Genomic DNA, 18,462 nt, shown 5'->3' on the forward strand with positions numbered 1-18,462 from the left:
GGATGAAGATGATTGAGAGAATCTCTATTCTTTGCAACCCTAAGATGCAGGGCTAGAAACTCTCTTTCCTCATGCCTCTCCTCTTGAGGGGCAGTCATATATTTCCAGGCTATTCTAGGTATAGACTTCTTTCGGTTGGGTTTCCCATATGTCTGTGTGTGTATACGTGCACATATGTATATGATAGATACCACGTGCGTTATACATGAAACAAGTTAGAAATGATAGCATGTGACAGCAACAGTGCAAACACTGATTGCTCACTGCCCACAAGGTGCAGTACTGGATACAGAGCTATAGTGGCAACACTCAGGGAGGGTAGAAAGTCCAGTCATAATGTGAACACATCACAAAAAACACAGCTGATTCAAAAAAAAAAACAAAAAACAAACAAAACAAAACAAAACCACAGCTGATTGTCATTTGCTACAGTTAACGAGATGGGGGGGGGCTTTTATTTTTTCTTTCATTCCATTCTGTACAATCAGACTTTTCCAACTAAGTTGCATGGTTTTTGATCTCAAGAAAAATTATCTGATGTAGTGAAAAGAAGGGCCACATACACCCTAATGTTCACAGCAGCAATATACACAAGAGCCAAGCTGTGGAAGGAGTCAAGATGCCCTTCAACAGACAAATGGATAAAGAAGATATGGTCCATATATACAATGGAATATTACTCAGCCATCAGAAAGGATGACTACCCAACATTTGCATCAACATGGATGGAACTGGAGGAGACTATGCTAAGCGAAATAAGTCAAGCAGAAAAAGACAATTATCGCATGGTTTCACTTATTTGTGGAACATAAGGAATAGCATGGAGGACATTATGAGAAGGAAGGGAAAAATGAAGGGGGGGAAATCAGAGGAGGAGATGAACCATGAGAGACTACGGACTCTGGTAAACAAACAGGGTTTTAGAGAGGAGAGGGGTGAGGGGATGGGTTGGCCCAGTGATGGGTATTAAGGAGGGCATGTACAATGAACCATGGAACACTACATCAAAAACTAATGGTCTGGGGCGCCTGGGTGGCTCAGTGGGTTAAAGCCTCTGCCTTTCGCTCAGGTCATGATCCCAGGGTCCTAGGATCAAGCCCCGCATCGGGCTCTCTGCTTGGCAGGGAGTCTGCTTCCTCCTCTCTCTCTCTCTGCCTGCCTCTCTCCCTACTTGTGATCTCTATCTGTCAAATAAATAAAATCTTTAAAAAACAAAACAAAACAAAACTGGGGTCTCGGAAGTCTGTGCCAGTTACCGGAGGCGGCGGGGCAGCAACGGCAGTGAGCAGGTCCTTGTGGCCTAGAAAAATCCTGCAAAAATGTCTCTGTACCCATCTCTTGAAGACCTGAAGGTAGAAAAAGTTATTCAGGCTCAAACTGCCTTTTCCGCAAACCCTGGCAACCCAGCAATTTTGTCTGAAGCTTCTGCTTCATCTCTCAAGATGGAAATCTCTATCCTAAATTGTATCCGGAGCTCTCCCAGTACATGGGCCTGAGTTTAAATGAAGAAGAAATCCATGCAAATATGGCCGTGGTCCCTGGAGCACCAGTTCAGGGGCAGTTGGTAGCAAGACCTTCCAGTATGAACTATATGGTGGCTCCTGTAACTGGTAATGATGTTGGAATTCGTAGAGCAGAAATTAAGCAAGGGATTCGTGAAGTCATTTTGTGTAAGGATCAAGATGGAAAAATTGGGGACACCTGAGTGGCTCAGTTGGTTAAGCGGCTGCCTTCGGCTCAGGTCATGATCCCAGCGTCCTAGGATCAAGTCCCATATCGGGCTCCTTGCTCGGCAGGGAGCCTGCCTCTCCCTCTGCCTCTGCCTACTTGTGATCTTTCTCTCTCTGTCTCTCTCTCTGACAAATAAATAAATAAAATCTTTAAAAAAAAAAAAAAAAGATGGAAAAATTGGGCTCAGGCTTAAATCAATAGATAATGGCATATTTGTTCAGCTAGTCCAGGCAAATTCTCCAGCCTTATTGGTTGGTCTGAGATTTGGGGACCAAGTACTCCAGATCAATGGGGAAAACTGTGCAGGCTGGAGCTCTGATAAAGCGCACAAGGTACTCAAATGGGCTTTTGGAGAGAAGATTACTATGACTGTTCGTGACAGGCCCTTTGAACGGACAGTTACCATGCATAAGGATAGTACTGGACATGTTGGCTTTATCTTTAAAAATGGAAAGATAACATCCATAATGAAAGATAGTTCTGCAGCCAGAAATGGTCTTCTCACAGAACATAACATCTGTGAAGTCAATGGGCAGAATGTCATTGGGCTGAAGGATTCTCAAATTGCAGACATACTGTCAACATCTGAGACTGTAGTTACTATTACAATCATGCCTGCTTTTATCTTTGAACATATTATTAAACGGATGGCACCAAGCATTATGAAAAGCCTGATGGATCACACCATTCCTGAGGTTTAAAAGTCATGGCACAATGGAAACTTCACTGAACTCCAGTTTATTTCTTGGGCAACTTAACTTTATATTATGCACATGAAGCTTTCTAGGAGCCAGAGAGCATATGCTGCATGAAGACCTTTCTATCTTACATTATGGCTGGGAATCTTATTGTTTTGATTGGATATCATGTTCACACTTCAAGATCGTACGTAGCCTTATCCTGGTTTTACTGATGTGAAACTGTGGACAGATTTTAACTGATTTTCATAGAGTAGTTTCTCTACTGGAAACCTGATGCTTTTACAAGCCATTATGATTAGAATGACTGATACAGGCTTAGCTCTGTGTTAGAACCAATCACCTTTATTTTACATATCAAGTAGTGCTGTTCATACTACTTTAGTTCTGTGGTATAATTGCATTTTTAATATGTAACCATAGTACATGTAGAATGACTGCTTTTGATGTTTTTTTAATTCTCTGTGTGTGTGTGCGTGTAAAATACCAATTAAGTACACTGGTTTCATTCCATGTAAGCATTATACAGTGTATGTAGGTTACTTGAGATTGTGTTGATCATCATTTAATTGTAACTACCTTTACTTAATACGCTTCAACTGTCGCCTTAACTGTGTTAAGCATCTAGAATAAAAGCCAAAATATAACTCTTGCTGCCTTTCTAAAACCCAAAATGCAGTTCTGTGTTAAACTGAAATGTACACTAGCCCAGAACAATGTAATGGTACATACTGAGCTATAGCATAGCTGCTTAGTTGCATTTGAGATTTTCTAGTCAATTGTGTAATGGAAATTTCTTTCTTCTAAACCTTACTGGTATTACTTTCTGAGAAATGATTCACTATATATTAAATGTAAAAATTCTTATACCAAATAGGATAAAGTTCTGACTCCCTTTATTCATTTGTAGATTAAGTGGAATAATACCTAATTTTGTCTTTAACATTCTGTAACCTCACTACTTTGGGATGGTCTTAGGATGTTTCCCAGGTAATCTGTTCCATTTCCTGACCCCTCCCTACAAAATGGAAGTAACACTTTATCCTGATTTTTTTCTTTATGGTTTATGCCCATTTCATCTTAATTAAATATGTATAAATAAAAAAAAACTAATGGTGTATTGCATGGTGACTAACATAATGTGATTAAAAAAAATTTTTTTTTTTAATTATCTGAGCAGGATGCCTGGGTGTCTCAATTGGTTAAGTGTCTGCCTTCAGCTCAGGTCATGATCCTAGAATCCTAGGATCAAGCCCCGCCTCAGGATCCCTGCTCAGCCAAGAAACTGCTTCTTCCTCTCCCTCTGCCTGCTGCTCTGCCTACTTATGCTCTCTCTCTGTCAAAAAATCTTTTTTTTTAATTATCTGAGCAAGGAAATTATAGACATTTCCTTTGCCTTCCATTTACTTTTGAATAAAAAAAAATCTTTGGATTTTTAATCAATAAGAAAATAAGATAAAGGAGAAATTTAAGATAAATAATTTCATAAGAAATTTAAGATAAAATATGGACATCAACACAGCTGGAGATATAGGGAAGAGAAAATCCCTGATTGGGGAGATCCAGGAAGATGTGGTGATGATGCCATTTCAGTAGCACTGTGATGGATTGACAAATAAAACAGGAGGCTATGTGATCCTCCAGGGAGATGCAAAAGAAATAGCTAAGGCAGAAAGACGTGATACAAGGTGGCATGTTCAGGGTGAGCAATCCAGCATGTCTGAACAATGACTGTAGGTCAAGGAACACCACAAAGATTGTTTGGCCCCATTTGAGGAAGGTCTTGAATGCCCAGCAAAGGAGAGACATGACCAGAGTTTTGCTTAAGAGGGCGGAAAAGAGAATGGAAAGAAGACAAAGAGCTTAGAGGCAGGGTCAGTGGTTGAGAAGTCATTGCCATACCCTTGCCAAAAAGTAACCTTTTGTTCATGCTCAGGTGTCAACATGAAAGTTATATTGTATGATGAGTATGTTTAGAATCACTTGAAATGTGTTTCAAGGCACCCGTGACTACATATCCTTTTTATCCATTTCATTTATCTTAAGCTAACTGGGGCATCCAATTGCTTGATCACAAAATTGGATTCAAGTACTTCTGTTTTTTCCTTGGGGGATGAAGGAAAACATGGGGAGGGCTTATGTGAGAAGCCAATAACCAAATAAGTCTGTGAAGATGAAGGTGAAAGTAGGATCAAAATGCAGACAGCATCAGAAACTTTACAGTTTGACCAGGAAGATGGTGATGGTAGCCATGTGTCAGAACTTCAGGGAGGTTCTCCAGCTTAAGCTTGTTCCATGTGGTTGGGTTGTGAATACTACATTCTTCCCTAAACCAAGAGTTTTGCAATATTGCTACATGGCTTTGATCAACTAAAAAAATGTACTTCTCCAATGTGGCAATGCCCCCATGAACTTACAGAAAATTCAGGAATCAAAGTTCAGCCTCATCCAGCTTAGAACCCAGAACTAGCACCAATATTGGTGCCAGAACTAGCACCAATAGACCACAGTTTTTTTCTAATTCTTGGCAACTTTCTACTCACTTGGATGGAGTTTGAGGCATTCAGTGAGGTTGTAAAACACTATCAGACAGTCTTTACCTCCAGATTCAAAGACTACTTACAGAAAGGTGAGCCACAGTCACTGAAAGGGATCAACATTATTTCACAGAATAATCTTGCTGTTTTATCACTCAATAAACTGCTTCTCTGCAGTAACAAATGCTTGAGAACTTTACTGCCCACACAAGAGATCATGAAGCAGAGCTAAGAGAGGCAAGAAATTGGGAGATGTGCATTGGGATGGGAAGAGAAGGCACTTGAGAGGTAAGAATTATCATATTTGGTGGCTAAGTATAGAGACTGAGAAAGAGAGAAAAAGCAAAGATGGTGCTTTTCCTCAGTCAACAATGATGCACATGGCCCCACGACATCCCCCACATTTTCCTGGGTGTGGAGGTTACAAATGTGTGAGACCCCATGTTGTTCGTTCTCTGGTAACCATGACAGACAAGTGAGTCTCAACAAAGTGCGAGGGACAAGATGATGCTGTGGAGACAGCTAGTGGAGAATTCTAACATAGCCAAGAGGCATCAGAAAAGATTTCCAACTGAAACGAATAATAAGGATGATCTCTAAGAGGAACTGTACAGAAGTAAGCCATGTGAATGGGAAATCACGAGAGAAAGTGATTCAAGGCACGTACCCTGATTCCAAAGTTACAGATTCAAATCCTGGCTCTGACACTGGCCAGTGGTGTGACAAGTTACTAATTCACTTTGTGTCTCGTTGTCCTTATATATTAAGAGGGCATAATAATTCCTTCCTTGTAGAGCTGAGGTAAGGACCAAATTAAATAAACTAACAAAGCTGTTGGCATAGTTAGGGGCACGTGGTAAGTGTTAAGTGAATGGTAACACTATTTCTGAGAAGAAACAGCATGTGCAAAGACTTTAAGGTACAAGAGTACATGGTAAGTTCAAGGGAAGTAGTTCAATGTTGCCGGAGTGAATGTCTGTCAGAGGAACCAGAAATGCTGAGGGTGGAGGGGGAAGCAGAGGTGAGGCGGGGAGGCTCTTCTAATATTACCTAGACAGCTAGCAGGATGCACAGTAATGTTCCTCGACATGACACAGACTTAGAAATCCAGAGCAGTTGGGGCGCCTGGGTGGCTCAGTGGGTTAAGCCGCTGCCTTCGGCTCAGGTCATGATCTCAGGGTCCTGGGATCGAGTCCCGCATCGGCCTCTCTGCTCAGCAGGGAGCCTGCTTCCCTCTCTCTCTCTCTCTCTGCCTGCCTCTCTATCTACTTGTGATCTCTCTCTGTCAAATAAATAAAATCTAAAAAAAAAAAAAGAAATCCAGAGCATTCTTCAGGGCGATATGGTCTCGGGGATTACTTGACAACCATTTTATAACTGCTTCCTTGAGGAATATGCATTTCCCCAGGGGAAAACAATGGAGACAAGACTAAACTATGAACTATAAATACCAAGTTAGTGAATGGGAAGCAGCCAGGGAGTCAGGAGTGGTAGGAAACAAAAAGGTAGCCACGCTCTTGGATTAAGGCTCTCAGAGAAGAAAAAAACAAAACCAAAAACAAATAAAAATTTTTAAAAAAAAAAGGCGCTCAGAGAAGGAATTGGGCCATCTGAATAATGTGGCAGAAGGAAAAGTTACCTTATCAAGACTGTTTCTGACGTGGCAGTTTACCCACACATGACAAAACCACTCCCTTTCTCCATGTCTTAGTAATTAGGGGAGTGGCCTAGCTTGGTCCTTTTCAACCTAGGAACCACAGACCCCCAGGGATCCATGCAAATGCTAAGAGAGGTTCACACTCTATTGTCAACACACTTTTTTAAAATCCCAAGGCAATGCTACTTCTTTCAAAGTTCCAGGAGGCATGGTACACCTTTAATTGACTCATAATCACTGGGAGACTACATTATTTGTTCATTCTTCCAAAAAATTGAAAAATATATGACAAAAGGGGAACTAGTAGTGAAGAAGTTCGACAACACTGGACAAAATGGTTTCAAAAGGCCATTCCAGCTCGAACATTCCAGAATCCTACTTAGACCTACAGTCAGATATCCGGTCTCTGAAGATCTATGTCCTTGAGGTTAAAAACATGGGATTCAGAGTTAGACAGACCTGGGTTCAAATCCCAGCTCTGCCACTTGCCAAATTACTCAAACTCTAAACATCACAATTTCGTAATAACTAAATTGAGATTAAAATAACATTTTCCTGACAAAGTTTTTGGAAGGAATGAAAAAATACAAACTGTAGTCATTGGCATAGTCCTTCCTGATCTTTGTTATATCTTCAAGAAACCTGAAATATTAGGGAATATTTTTCTTTAAGTCAATCTGTTTTCACTTAAAAGAATATACTGTAACAGGAAACTTTAAATTGCTACCATAAACAGAAAACCAGTATCACCATAAATTGATAGTCACCATAAGAATAATGTCACTAGGGGCACCTGGGTGGCTCAGTGGGTTAAAGCCTCTGCCTTCGGCTGGGGTCATGATCCCAGGGTTCTGGGATCGAGCCCCACATCCGGCTCTCTGCTCAGCGGGGAGCCTGCTTCCTCCTCTCTCTCTCTCTCTCTCTCTCTCTGCCTGCCTCTCTGCCTGCTTGTGATCTCTGTCAAATAAATAAATAAAATCTTAAAAAAAAAAAAAGAATAATGTCACTAAAAATCGCATTGAAAATTTTGTCTCAGTAAATAACAATTAAATTTCTGTTAAATTCTAGCTAAGTACTATTTCCTGCTGAAGGCTCTGGGCCTGAGGCTGTCGCCTCTGTTCCAATGGAGATTAACATACGTAAAAACACAGCAGCTTTAAAAAGCTCAAAAGAGAATTAAAAAGGAAACTTTCTATGTGATTCAGTGTTATTCACTGCTTCAGCTGGGGAGCATATAAAATAATCTCTCGTAACACATAATCCACATTCGAGGTACACCGAGCTAATGCATTCAGAGCTCTTGTCACTAGGCTTGTCATGAAGTAACTGGATTAGTGTTCATTTTATCGCTCTTGTTAGCAGAACCAAGCCACTGGGCCCTAACTCAGGCCCCAGCCCAACCCACCCCACCCCACCCCACCGTGGACACAGATAAGCCTGGCCACATCCCTGCAGAAGCCTCCACAAGGGGCATGTCCATTCATTCCTCCTGTCTTTCAAGGTCACTTAGTCAGTTTCTCCTCCAGAGCACATCTTTCATTTACTAACGCTTTCTCAGCACTTCCATGAGGACTGCCCATCATATAAAACTGGTTCTTTTATCAACATACCATGCCTCCTTACCCTTCAAGATTCATCTGGAAACACTGCTCTGAGAAGACTTTTGTGGCCTTCAACCCCATGCCAAACTAAGGCAACAGCCCTCTTTGCTATGCTGGTGTATAAACTGTTGGAATAAGAACCTTGCTATATTGCAGTATCCTGTTTGTGTCTGTCTCCCCCACTCAATCATAAATTTCTGGAAGCCAGGCACTGTATTTAGTTCACTTTTGTGTTACTTAGCTTATAATAGATGCTGAAATCAGTTTTCATTTATGGATAGAAGAAAGGATGGATGGATGGATGGATGGATGGATGGATGGATGGATGGACGGATGGAAAGAAAAGAAGAAAAAAGGGAGGGAGGGAAGAAGAGAGGGAAGAGAGAAAGAAGGAAGGAATAAAGAGTGGGCTGACAATGACAATTTCCTGATTTCCGAAAACAAAAGAAAAACAAGGTAATTCAGGCAGAGTTGGCTTAATTCCCTCTGGTCCAATTTCTGTACATCCCCTTCACACACCATCCATGGCATTTTCCTCATCTTACAAATACCTAAGGACTATAGCCTTCACAGAAACTACCTTGGCTCCCTGCCAGAAAACAAACAAGCTTAAGAATAAAGAAAAATAAATAAATAACAACAGTGACATCTCGTACTTTGAGGTCTGGGAAATGAATTCCAAATGGGAGCTGAACTCAAAACCAAATGTTTGGCTTTCAGTGACAACCAGCTACTTGGCCGAAAGCCTCAGCCCCCTCCTGAGACCACTTAGAAAATGTTGGCCCAGAGCTCTTCCAGAGAACTGCGTCTCTCCTACACCTTTCTGAGGCAAGGAAGAAATTGCTGCCAAAAGAAAACAATCAAACTTTTCTACCAACATCCTCAAAGCTGTTGCTTGTGGTTGATCTTTTTCTACCTTGGGAACTTCCCAAATAGTTCCTCGGCAATTAGACTGGGTTTGGAAAAAGTTTACACAAATTGGCAAATTAACACCTCTCCCTCACTTTCTGTCTTGCCCTCGTGTGAGCATGCACACACACGCACACACACACAAGTGTGCACACGCACCAGAAGTCGGACTATTAATCTGGTGACTCTGTGCTGTGCGGCTTGTCCAGGACTTCATGTTTGACGGCGTGGAGCTACTTGCACTCCCTGAGCCTGGGAACACCATGAGCTTTCAGAGAGTGGATGAAATTGAGAAGAGGGACTGAGGAGGCGCTGAGGTATGGCAGGAGGGGACACTGGGGAACATATTTCCCATGTGCCTGACTCAACTAGACTAAACTTCCAGAAACTTGTTAAGAATGCTGTTCCTGAACAAAATCATGGAGTTATTTATCTCCTCCCCTCTTCCCTTTAAGAACTTCTCCTCAGACCATACATTGAAAAGCCAAGTTCACAGCCTTAGCTCTCATTTCCAAGGCTACAGTGTTTGGCCTTAGCTCTTTTCTTTCCACTGATGTCCCCAGTGGCAAGGTATCCATGACAACGCAGGCAGGCCCACCATCCTGACTACTGGGTTCCGGTCTGATCTCAGTTTGAGAGAAGCATTGAGCTCTCACTAGACACAATGAGGCCAGTGCGGACCTAGAGAGTCACAGAGCTTAGATGAGGGGCAGCGCTCCTGACCAGATACACACAGATTTGGGAGCAACAGAGATCCAAGCTCAAGTGTGCAAAGTTCTCCGCATCTCTGAGCTTGAATTCCTCACTTGGAGCGATGTCAACTGTCTGAAAGGATTAAATACAACAATTAAATTAAATGATGCTCCATATATAATACACAGGGTCTGTTATTAAGTAAGGGCTTGACAAATACTGTTGAATGTGAGAAGGAAGATGGATTCCCTAGTTCAGACTCCTAGTGAGAGAAATCCAGGCAGATCCTGGAGTCTCTAAGAGCGGCTTGCTCAGTCCCTGGATCCCATAACTTCTCCTTGCTCCTATTCCCCGAGTCCCAGGACACAGATCCTGGGCCTGTGTTTAGAGGCATACAAGGGAGGGCAGGCAGGAGGAACAGTTAGCCCTGTGTAGAATTTAAGGGGAGCATTATCGTCAGGGAATTTAAAACCAGTAACAGTCCGGCTTTATTATCACCGAGCACCAGTGATTCTAAACAGTGTCAGCGATGAAATACTCCTCCCCACCCGTATCACCCACCTGTATCACTAAAGGACTATGCACCACACTTTAGCTCAGTCTTTGCCTGGCCTCACACTCCATTTGGATGGCTAAGAAGCCAGGCTTCTGGATTCATCCAGGGACCAGAGATACTCTTAAATCTTTGTCTGAATCTCTCTATCCTTAAGCCTTTTGGTTTCAAACCGTCTTGAGAAGAATACAGTGTGAGAGTAAGAGATAACGTTATTCTAGGCCAGTAAGTATGTAAACAGGCCCAGACCGGAAGGACAGGCTGATTATCAGACAGAACTCTATTCTTCTCTTTCACTACCTTTTGTTTGGTGTTACTCAGTGGGCCCATTTCCTTGAAAATTGAAGCTTGACGCCTAGGCCTCTAGTTGGTTTTTATATGTAGTGCGGAGGGAAGTGTAGGGAAGGAGAGTCACATGACTAAGCTGGATGGGCTATCTAGTTCAACTCTTTTAAATGAGGATACTGATGCTCAGAGAGGTAAAGGGGCCAGTCCAAAGTCACACAGCCAAGAGAGCCGCAAAAGGGGAAAATAAACACTTTAATTGTGCCTTTGTGAAGAGTGAGGAGGTGCGCATAAAATGGTGTGCTCCCTGGCACATGGTAAACAATTGGTAAGAATTAACTGTTACTTTCCTGTTGTTGTTGTTGTTGTTGTTGTTGTTTTCATCAAAACAAGACTAGAACTCACATCTCCAGGAGGTGGGGCAGGTTCTTCCCAGCACTTAGCTCAGTGACCATCCAACCTCTGTCTGAACAGCCCTAGCATAAAACACACCCCACCTCCAGAGACACCTCATCCCGCTCCAGGCCCCTCTGTGAAACAGCTCTACTTTATAATGAGTGGCTGTGAAGCATCTATCTCCCGTCCCTTGTGCCCATGGGTTAGTCCCGGATTTAATCTCAGTGGCACTGAGCCTTCTACAACGAGAGCTTGATATTAAATCAGAACGTGATGGTCTCTGGATAGAAACCATCCAATTAACCTGACGGGGTGGTAAAAAAAAAAAAGAAAATTATCTTTTATCAGTCATTCACCTCAGAAAAGAAAAGGTCGGTCTTTATCTTAATAACAAAGAGGACACTTTCATCATGGCAAGCCTGCTGAATAAATTAAAACAATAAGTTTGCAGGAGGCAAATGCCCCCTATTAGGTAAATTAAGATGAGCACCTCAGTAGGAGCCCATTACCCTGACAGGAGCAGAGAGGAGAGCTTGTGTCCGTCAATCTTCCTCTGAAAAGAGAGCACTGATCAGACGCTGACATAGTTGTGTCTGAAGAGCAGGAACAGACAACAAACAAAAGGAACGCCTCAGACATCATCTTTCCACTTGGCATCACACAGAACATTTAACACAATCTTACAGCTTCACACAACCTTTTGTACCCTTTAAAAGAAGGTTCATCACTTTATTTGGCCCTCAAGGAAATTCCGTGATATGAATAAAGAAAGAGCTTGATTTCACAGATGAGGAAGTGAAACAACATGGCTGGCCACGGAATGGGCAGGCCACTGATGCGTTCGCTGGGCAAGTGAGGGAAAGCCAAGCGCTGGGCAGGGCTCTGCAGGCCTGATGGGGAGCAAGACACGACACTCTGCTTCCACAAGTCTTCAAGAGAGAGGAGAACACAGAAGTTTAAATGAACTATGTGGGGTAAGTGCTCAGATGGGGAAAACAGTGGGAGAAGCAGAAATCTGGTTGCAGGTCCCCGGGATGAGTAGGAGGCAGCCCAGCAGAGACTCTGACCTAGGAGGGTGGGTCCCACAGGGAGATCCAAGGAGGTACGGCAGGCCATGTGGTAAGAAATACCAGCAAGGACACGCACGCGATCACAGCAGCATACGGGAGGCCGCAAACAAGGAGATGCAAAAGAGTCTGGTGAATCCAAACACTTTCATACCTCACAGGCTCCTGGGGCTTCAGAATGTTCTGGAGTTTCACAGTATTAGGGTGAGACATAATGACATTTGACCACATTTAAAGGGTAAAGGAAAGCCAGAATAACTGCTCCTTTTTCCACCTGTCAGGCACCTCCCACTGACCCTCTGGTTTGCCTTACCTGTCAGGCCAGACACAGCTGAACACACAAGTCCCAAAACCTCCCCCAGCGTCCCTGACCGTACGACAGCAGGGATGTGCCAGAGGTGAGGGGGCCTTGTGGGTGGCCTGGCTGACAGGAAGAGGAAAAAGGTGTTTATGTCCTGTCTTCCTTCTCAGCTGAAGGCCTGGACCTGCAAAGATACAGCGAGGCCAGGAAGAAAAGGATGGATGGGCGGGCACCGGGCATAGGACAGATACCTCACAACTCTGTGACATTGTCTCTGATGACCCTACCAGTTGATTTTTCAAAGAGGACAAATGAGAAATGCCTCAAATATAGGCATCTCTTTTTTGGGTCAGGCTGATGGCTCTTTTGGTGAACTCTGTGTTTCCGAAACAGATTTCGCACAAGTCTTTTATTCCCACTTTCATTCCCATGTGAGGGGTGGGAAGTCACAGTCCATATGAATCCAGCTTGGCATCCTCTGGCTCCTTGAACTTCTCTGTTTGTCTGATTGCTCTCACCCCTCCCTTCTTGTCAAATTTGAGTTCTCTCCGTAACCACCTTCTCCCAGCTCCGAGTCCTTCCCCATTCTGATTTGCTTTCTAGATCTGTAAAACGCTTTGCCTTTCCTCAGTCAACAAAATTTATTAAAGTTATTTTGTTATAAGTTGGCTATTCCAGTGCTCCTTCTCCAGCGGCCATAAATTCCTGAGGCAACTCCTCCAAGCTCCGTTACCATGAAGACTGAGGAGCTTTTATGACATTGCTGTAGGTGCAGAAACATTGCCAAGGAGCTCAGAAACAGAAGGAAATAATAAAGCTCTAGCCACAATCCTCTGAGCCAAACTCCCATTCAATCAGGCAAATGAAGTTTCTCTTGTGCCTCATGGGAAAGCTAAGATCACAAATGATCTGGTTCTATTCTTTATATCCTTAAGAGTATCTGCTGCCAACCCGTGGTCTAAGGCCACCTGGTGACCAATAAAAAGCCTCTATTGATTCATTTAATAAGTATGGAGCACTGGTTATCTATAAGCCCCTACCTTCAGTTCCTTTGTATGAAAACACTATTTTCATCACACATATCACTGTCTGAAATTACGTTTTTATCTTTGTTTATTCAGTCTCCCAACAAAACATATGTTCTGTGTAAACAAAGACCTCATTGCTTTTGCCCAGAATTATATCCCCCGTGTAGAATGCCTGACACACAGTAGATGCTCAATAAATATTTGTTGGATGGATGAATGGATAGTGTTAATTACTAAGGTGTACTAAGAACAACTCAATACACTCAAGGCTTTTACAAATGGAACAGCTGATTTTTATGCCCTTGTGTTTATAATACAGTTACGAGTGGCTTCCTCTCACACATAAACCTTTTTTTTCCCCACACCAGGCATTCTGTCATTTGGATCTCAGTCAAACAAGTACCTCTGTTTTTTGCCTCAATGAGGGGAATTTGGTCACATACACACTGGAGGTCAAGGCCCAAGACACCATTGATATGGCTGGGAAATTTTTAACTATGGCATTCTGAAGATACGTGGGGCACCTGATTGAATTCAGACATATTTGATAGCACTCATTCCACACCAAGGATCTGGGAAGCCTCATGAGAAATAAGGAGCTTCAAATAGAATATCACCACTTATTGGTTTATGGTATCATATACCATAAAGGATTGTGGAAAAGGGAGTTCCTCAAATTTTAAAAAAATTTGAAACTGTTTTTCTAGATAATATCTAAGGTCCTTCCATTTCTAACCTTTTACAGCTCTCCACTTCCATTTAAGGACTCCAAACTCTCCTTTCCTTATTCCTTCCACACTTGTAAAGTGAATAGATAAATATATTGACAGTAAGCTCAGAATCTAATTTACATAGCTCTATATATCCTACAGAATGGGAATGTAACAATATAGTACAGAGAGTTCTATTTTTCTAAATCTTCTTTGATCTTGTGACAGACTTGTGAACTTTGTATGATAGACTATTTAACTCCCTTCCCCCCAAGTGGCATTTAAAGAAAACCTTAACACTAGGGTTTGTCCCAACTCTCATAGTACATTATGGCTAAGCCAACACAAGACCCAATTCCTAATCTTGCGGTCTTCACCCTGGTTGAGGATGGCAAAATGAATGACAGTCTACCCCCTCTAAACCATGGCAGGCATTACTAATCAACCACTGCCTCCCTTCCCCTCCCACTCTGCCTCCAAGCCTCGCCTAGAGGAAACTTGATTCAGAAGCCACTACCAATCAATGTCAAATTGAAACCTGAGAGTTGAAACCTATTTGCCTTCAGTACAATAACCAAGTTCCCTCTGTAAATTAGGGAGCCCCTGGTGAAAAGCAATACAGAGTGAAAACTGCTGCTTGAAACAGGAGGATGGTTATTAGAAGAACACAGGAAGGTGAGCTAGTGGGACAGTAGATGGAATGAACTGTGAATCACATATTCTATCCTTGCCTGGGAGCCATAAGACCTGGGTTTAATTTTCCTCTAGTTGCTGTAGGAAAGAGGGATGAATCATTGTCACCACCATGAAATATTCAACTGTTACATGCAAATGGTTGTTAATTACATTCCCTGCTTCCATTAAAAAGGTAAATGACTATATCAACCTCTCCCTGGGTGACCAGTATGTACGTATTCCGCCTTTAATCCCTCCAAGGAAACATCTAAATGGTGCATTTTACAATCAACCCAGCTTTAAGCCCAGCACCTTCAGAGGTGATGTGCTAAACTCTGAAATAACATCTTATATAAACTCAGATGATCCTCAGTTATGGGGAAACAAATGTAGGTGCATCTCATAGAATCCTTCTTTCCCTTCAGGGTGATTCATTCTCATTCCTAATTTAGAAAGAAAAATGCTAAATAATAAAAAAACACTGACAGCATACCTGAAGAAGTGAGTCATCTAACACCAACAGAGCATTTCCTATTAGATACACCGACTGTGTCTTTCATATTTTCACCCAATAAATAGCTTCTAAAAGAGATGTTTCTTAAATTAGCCCTTAGCAGAAATTAAACTCTATTTATTATTTGCTGGATAACTGGAACAAAAATAGAAATATGCATGGATCCGAAGATTCATGACGTTCCCAGAAAACCTAAATAAAGGTTATTGAGGTCATCTGTACCTGAGAACATCCGCCTTTGGAGTTCTGCAAAGAAGTTCCCCCCACAAAAAGTCTGTAAACTGGAAATAAACACTTTCCCTGTACTGCCTAATCTCTTCCTTAACTGAGCAGATGGGGCCTCAGGGTAGGTCTACAACTGAAGATCCCTGGGTCTTTTCGTATCTGATTGTACTTTGAAAGCAGATTGTATTCTCAGGCACCTATGGCCAGGTGCATTTAGGAATTGGCCCATCTTGTTCAATGGAGGTCACCCACTCAACTTTCATTATGACCTCCTTCCCCCAGATTAGCCTTTAAGGCATGCGTCTGGCACATTCAGGACATCAGCAGATCTTGCATTTTGACTCTTCTGGCCAGTCCTCAAACTCAAGTTTCTCTAAGTTGGCCATGATAGCTACCACTTATTAAGGACTATTACATGCTTAGCACTCTCCCAATAGATTTAGGGATGGAATCTCATAAGAACCCAAAATATGAGATTTAGGGATGGAATCTCATAAGAACCCAAAATATGAGGTATATGATAAGGTAATATCCATTTTACAAATGAGGACACTGAGGCTGAGAGAGATTAAATTCTGTCTTCCAAGTCTAGTAAGTGACAAAACTTGGATTAAAACCTTTTGCCCTAAATTCTATATAACCTTGCCTCAGAGCCAAGAACATTTCATTCAGATACTCACAGACATGATAGAGAGAGTGGATTCCATCAGGGTCCTCCATCCATCCACATGGTTGTTTTGATCCAACAAAATAGCAGAATCTGAAACATCAAGGAGATGATTTCTTGTGTGTGCTATTAACAAAAATGGCTTAAAATGATAGTGTCATAAGCATTTGTATTTTGGTGACCCAGCAGATGAAATTCTTTTCCTTGGTGGAGGAATTTCCCCTACCATAAGCATCTTGTTAAGAGGCAGAGCCTGAAAATGTGGGGATGCTTGCCTTCCCAGGCTTCCTTGAAGTTAGGGAAGGTATAAGATATGGCCGAGGCCCATCTGTCCAAACAGTCCCACCCAGGACTGCGAAATAGCAGCTACAGATGGAGAAAAGCAGAGACAGTTGAAAAATCCATCCTGAAGGCAAGTGACAGCAAAAAATACTGTGAGTGGCATCAGTGTACTGGTCGTAACCTTATGGTCTGTGGTGTCCGTGGTCTGGGGCACAGCCATGGGGACCTCACCAGTCTAGTTCTGTAGCTGGGGTCTGTCTGCAGTTCTGGCCTTGATCCTGGCTCCCCAGGTCTGCAGGCTTCCAGGCCATCGTGGGGGTTGCCCTGTGCTCTTTCAACACATTTCTTTTCTGCTTGGAACAGTCAGTCAGTTTTCATTGCCTACTCTGCCTCGAACAAGGAGGCAGAAGTCGAGGATCACAAAGGTCTCCATTCTCCACACTCCTTTGCCAGTCATATCACTAAAGGGGAGAGGCAGGGATAGAAGACTCTAACTTTATGATAAAATCCAGAATCAGAAATTTCTGCACCTATAAATGAGATGATCTATCTCGGCGTAAAAGTCAACTCTGAAATAACTCACTTGTACTTGGCCACTGCAGCTAAATTTACCAGGTCTGCAGATGCCCCCAAACAATTCATGCTTCTTCTTAGAAGCATGGAGCTGGACCCCAGCAAAGACCACAGCGTTTGCAAAAATACAAGATACCCTGGGGAGCAGGATAATGTGTCTCCAGATTAATGAGAAAATATTTGACCGAGACTAAGCAAGGCAGAGAACTTTTCTACGTGAAGAAGGTTTTCATAGAAGAAAATATTCTTCAATCATTGAGTGAGTAAAAGCTGACATGCACAGAGTGTACAAGTCCCAGTGCTTTACTCTCTGTGGCCCTGCACTTTCAAAGCTGTACACCCTTGTGGAGTGGGTTTTAAACACGTACAATCTACAAAATTATGTTTAAATATTTTCTACCCAAAAATGTACCCCTAAAAATTCCTAATTATGATTGTATTCCCAGTAAGATACCCACATGAATGTATTTCAGTGAACTATAATTCATCAAATGTTTTCTATGTGTTAAGCACTTTGCCAGGCGTAAGAATGTAGACAGGTTATCAGGTCAGTTCCTGTCCTGGAGAACACTTGGGCTATTTCAGAAATGGCCTCATGAACAGATACCCACAAGGCAGTGTGAAAGAGCTAATGAAGAGAAGTTAAGCATGACAGGAACACGGATGATGGAGCTGCTGCCTGGGAGATCCCAGAAAGACAAAGTATATTTAAACAAACCTCAAAGGGGAAAAAAATAGTATAAAGTTGGCTCTTCACTAATAAATAATCAACCTTGTCATTTTACATGCTTCAAGTGCCTACATCCTTTCTCCCCATCTTAATAATGCTCCAATTTCCTTTTGAGGATTCACCACCACACCACTGTGTATAATGGAGGGAGGGTAATTCCAGGTGCTCACCTCCCAATACAGAAGCTAAAGTCACCAGAACCTTCTTCTCTCCACTTTCAAAACTGCCAACGAGCAGACCCTATGTCCTGTGCTCAACCAGTTGGATCTTCTTCTGGGACTCTGAGTCTGGAACAACATCTGGAATTTTGAGTCCTTCCCTCCCTGCAGAGAAAGAAGAGTTGATGGTCAATAAGCCAGTAGACAAGCCAGCCTCTTAACGGCCACAAAGCAGTGAAGGTGTTCCTACTGCCCAGTCTTCCTGAGTCCTGTTTTTTCCTGCCCTTTCCCGAAGCTGTTCCAACAACCTATCTTACAACCTGAGAATTGCCCACAGTTTCTCACTATGAGATTCCATTCCCATGACTTCCATTAAATTCCCATTTCCTTAGTAATCAAAGTCTTTATAACCAGGATCCTTTGTAGCTGGACCTGTGACAGGCTACGGAGCCCACCAAAGCCCTCTGTAGCT

At 42.5% G+C, this 18,462-nt stretch overlaps 1 pseudogene; it reads left to right on the plus strand.

Moving 5' to 3' along the window:
* Window positions 1-1,280: 1,280 nt before the first annotated feature.
* On the plus strand, window positions 1,281-2,579 carry LOC123938689 (annotated as a pseudogene).
* Window positions 2,580-18,462: the final 15,883 nt, after the last annotated feature.

Source organism: Meles meles, chromosome 3 (genome assembly GCF_922984935.1).
Source record: "Meles meles chromosome 3, mMelMel3.1 paternal haplotype, whole genome shotgun sequence".
Classification (NCBI taxonomy): Eukaryota; Metazoa; Chordata; class Mammalia; order Carnivora; family Mustelidae; genus Meles; species Meles meles.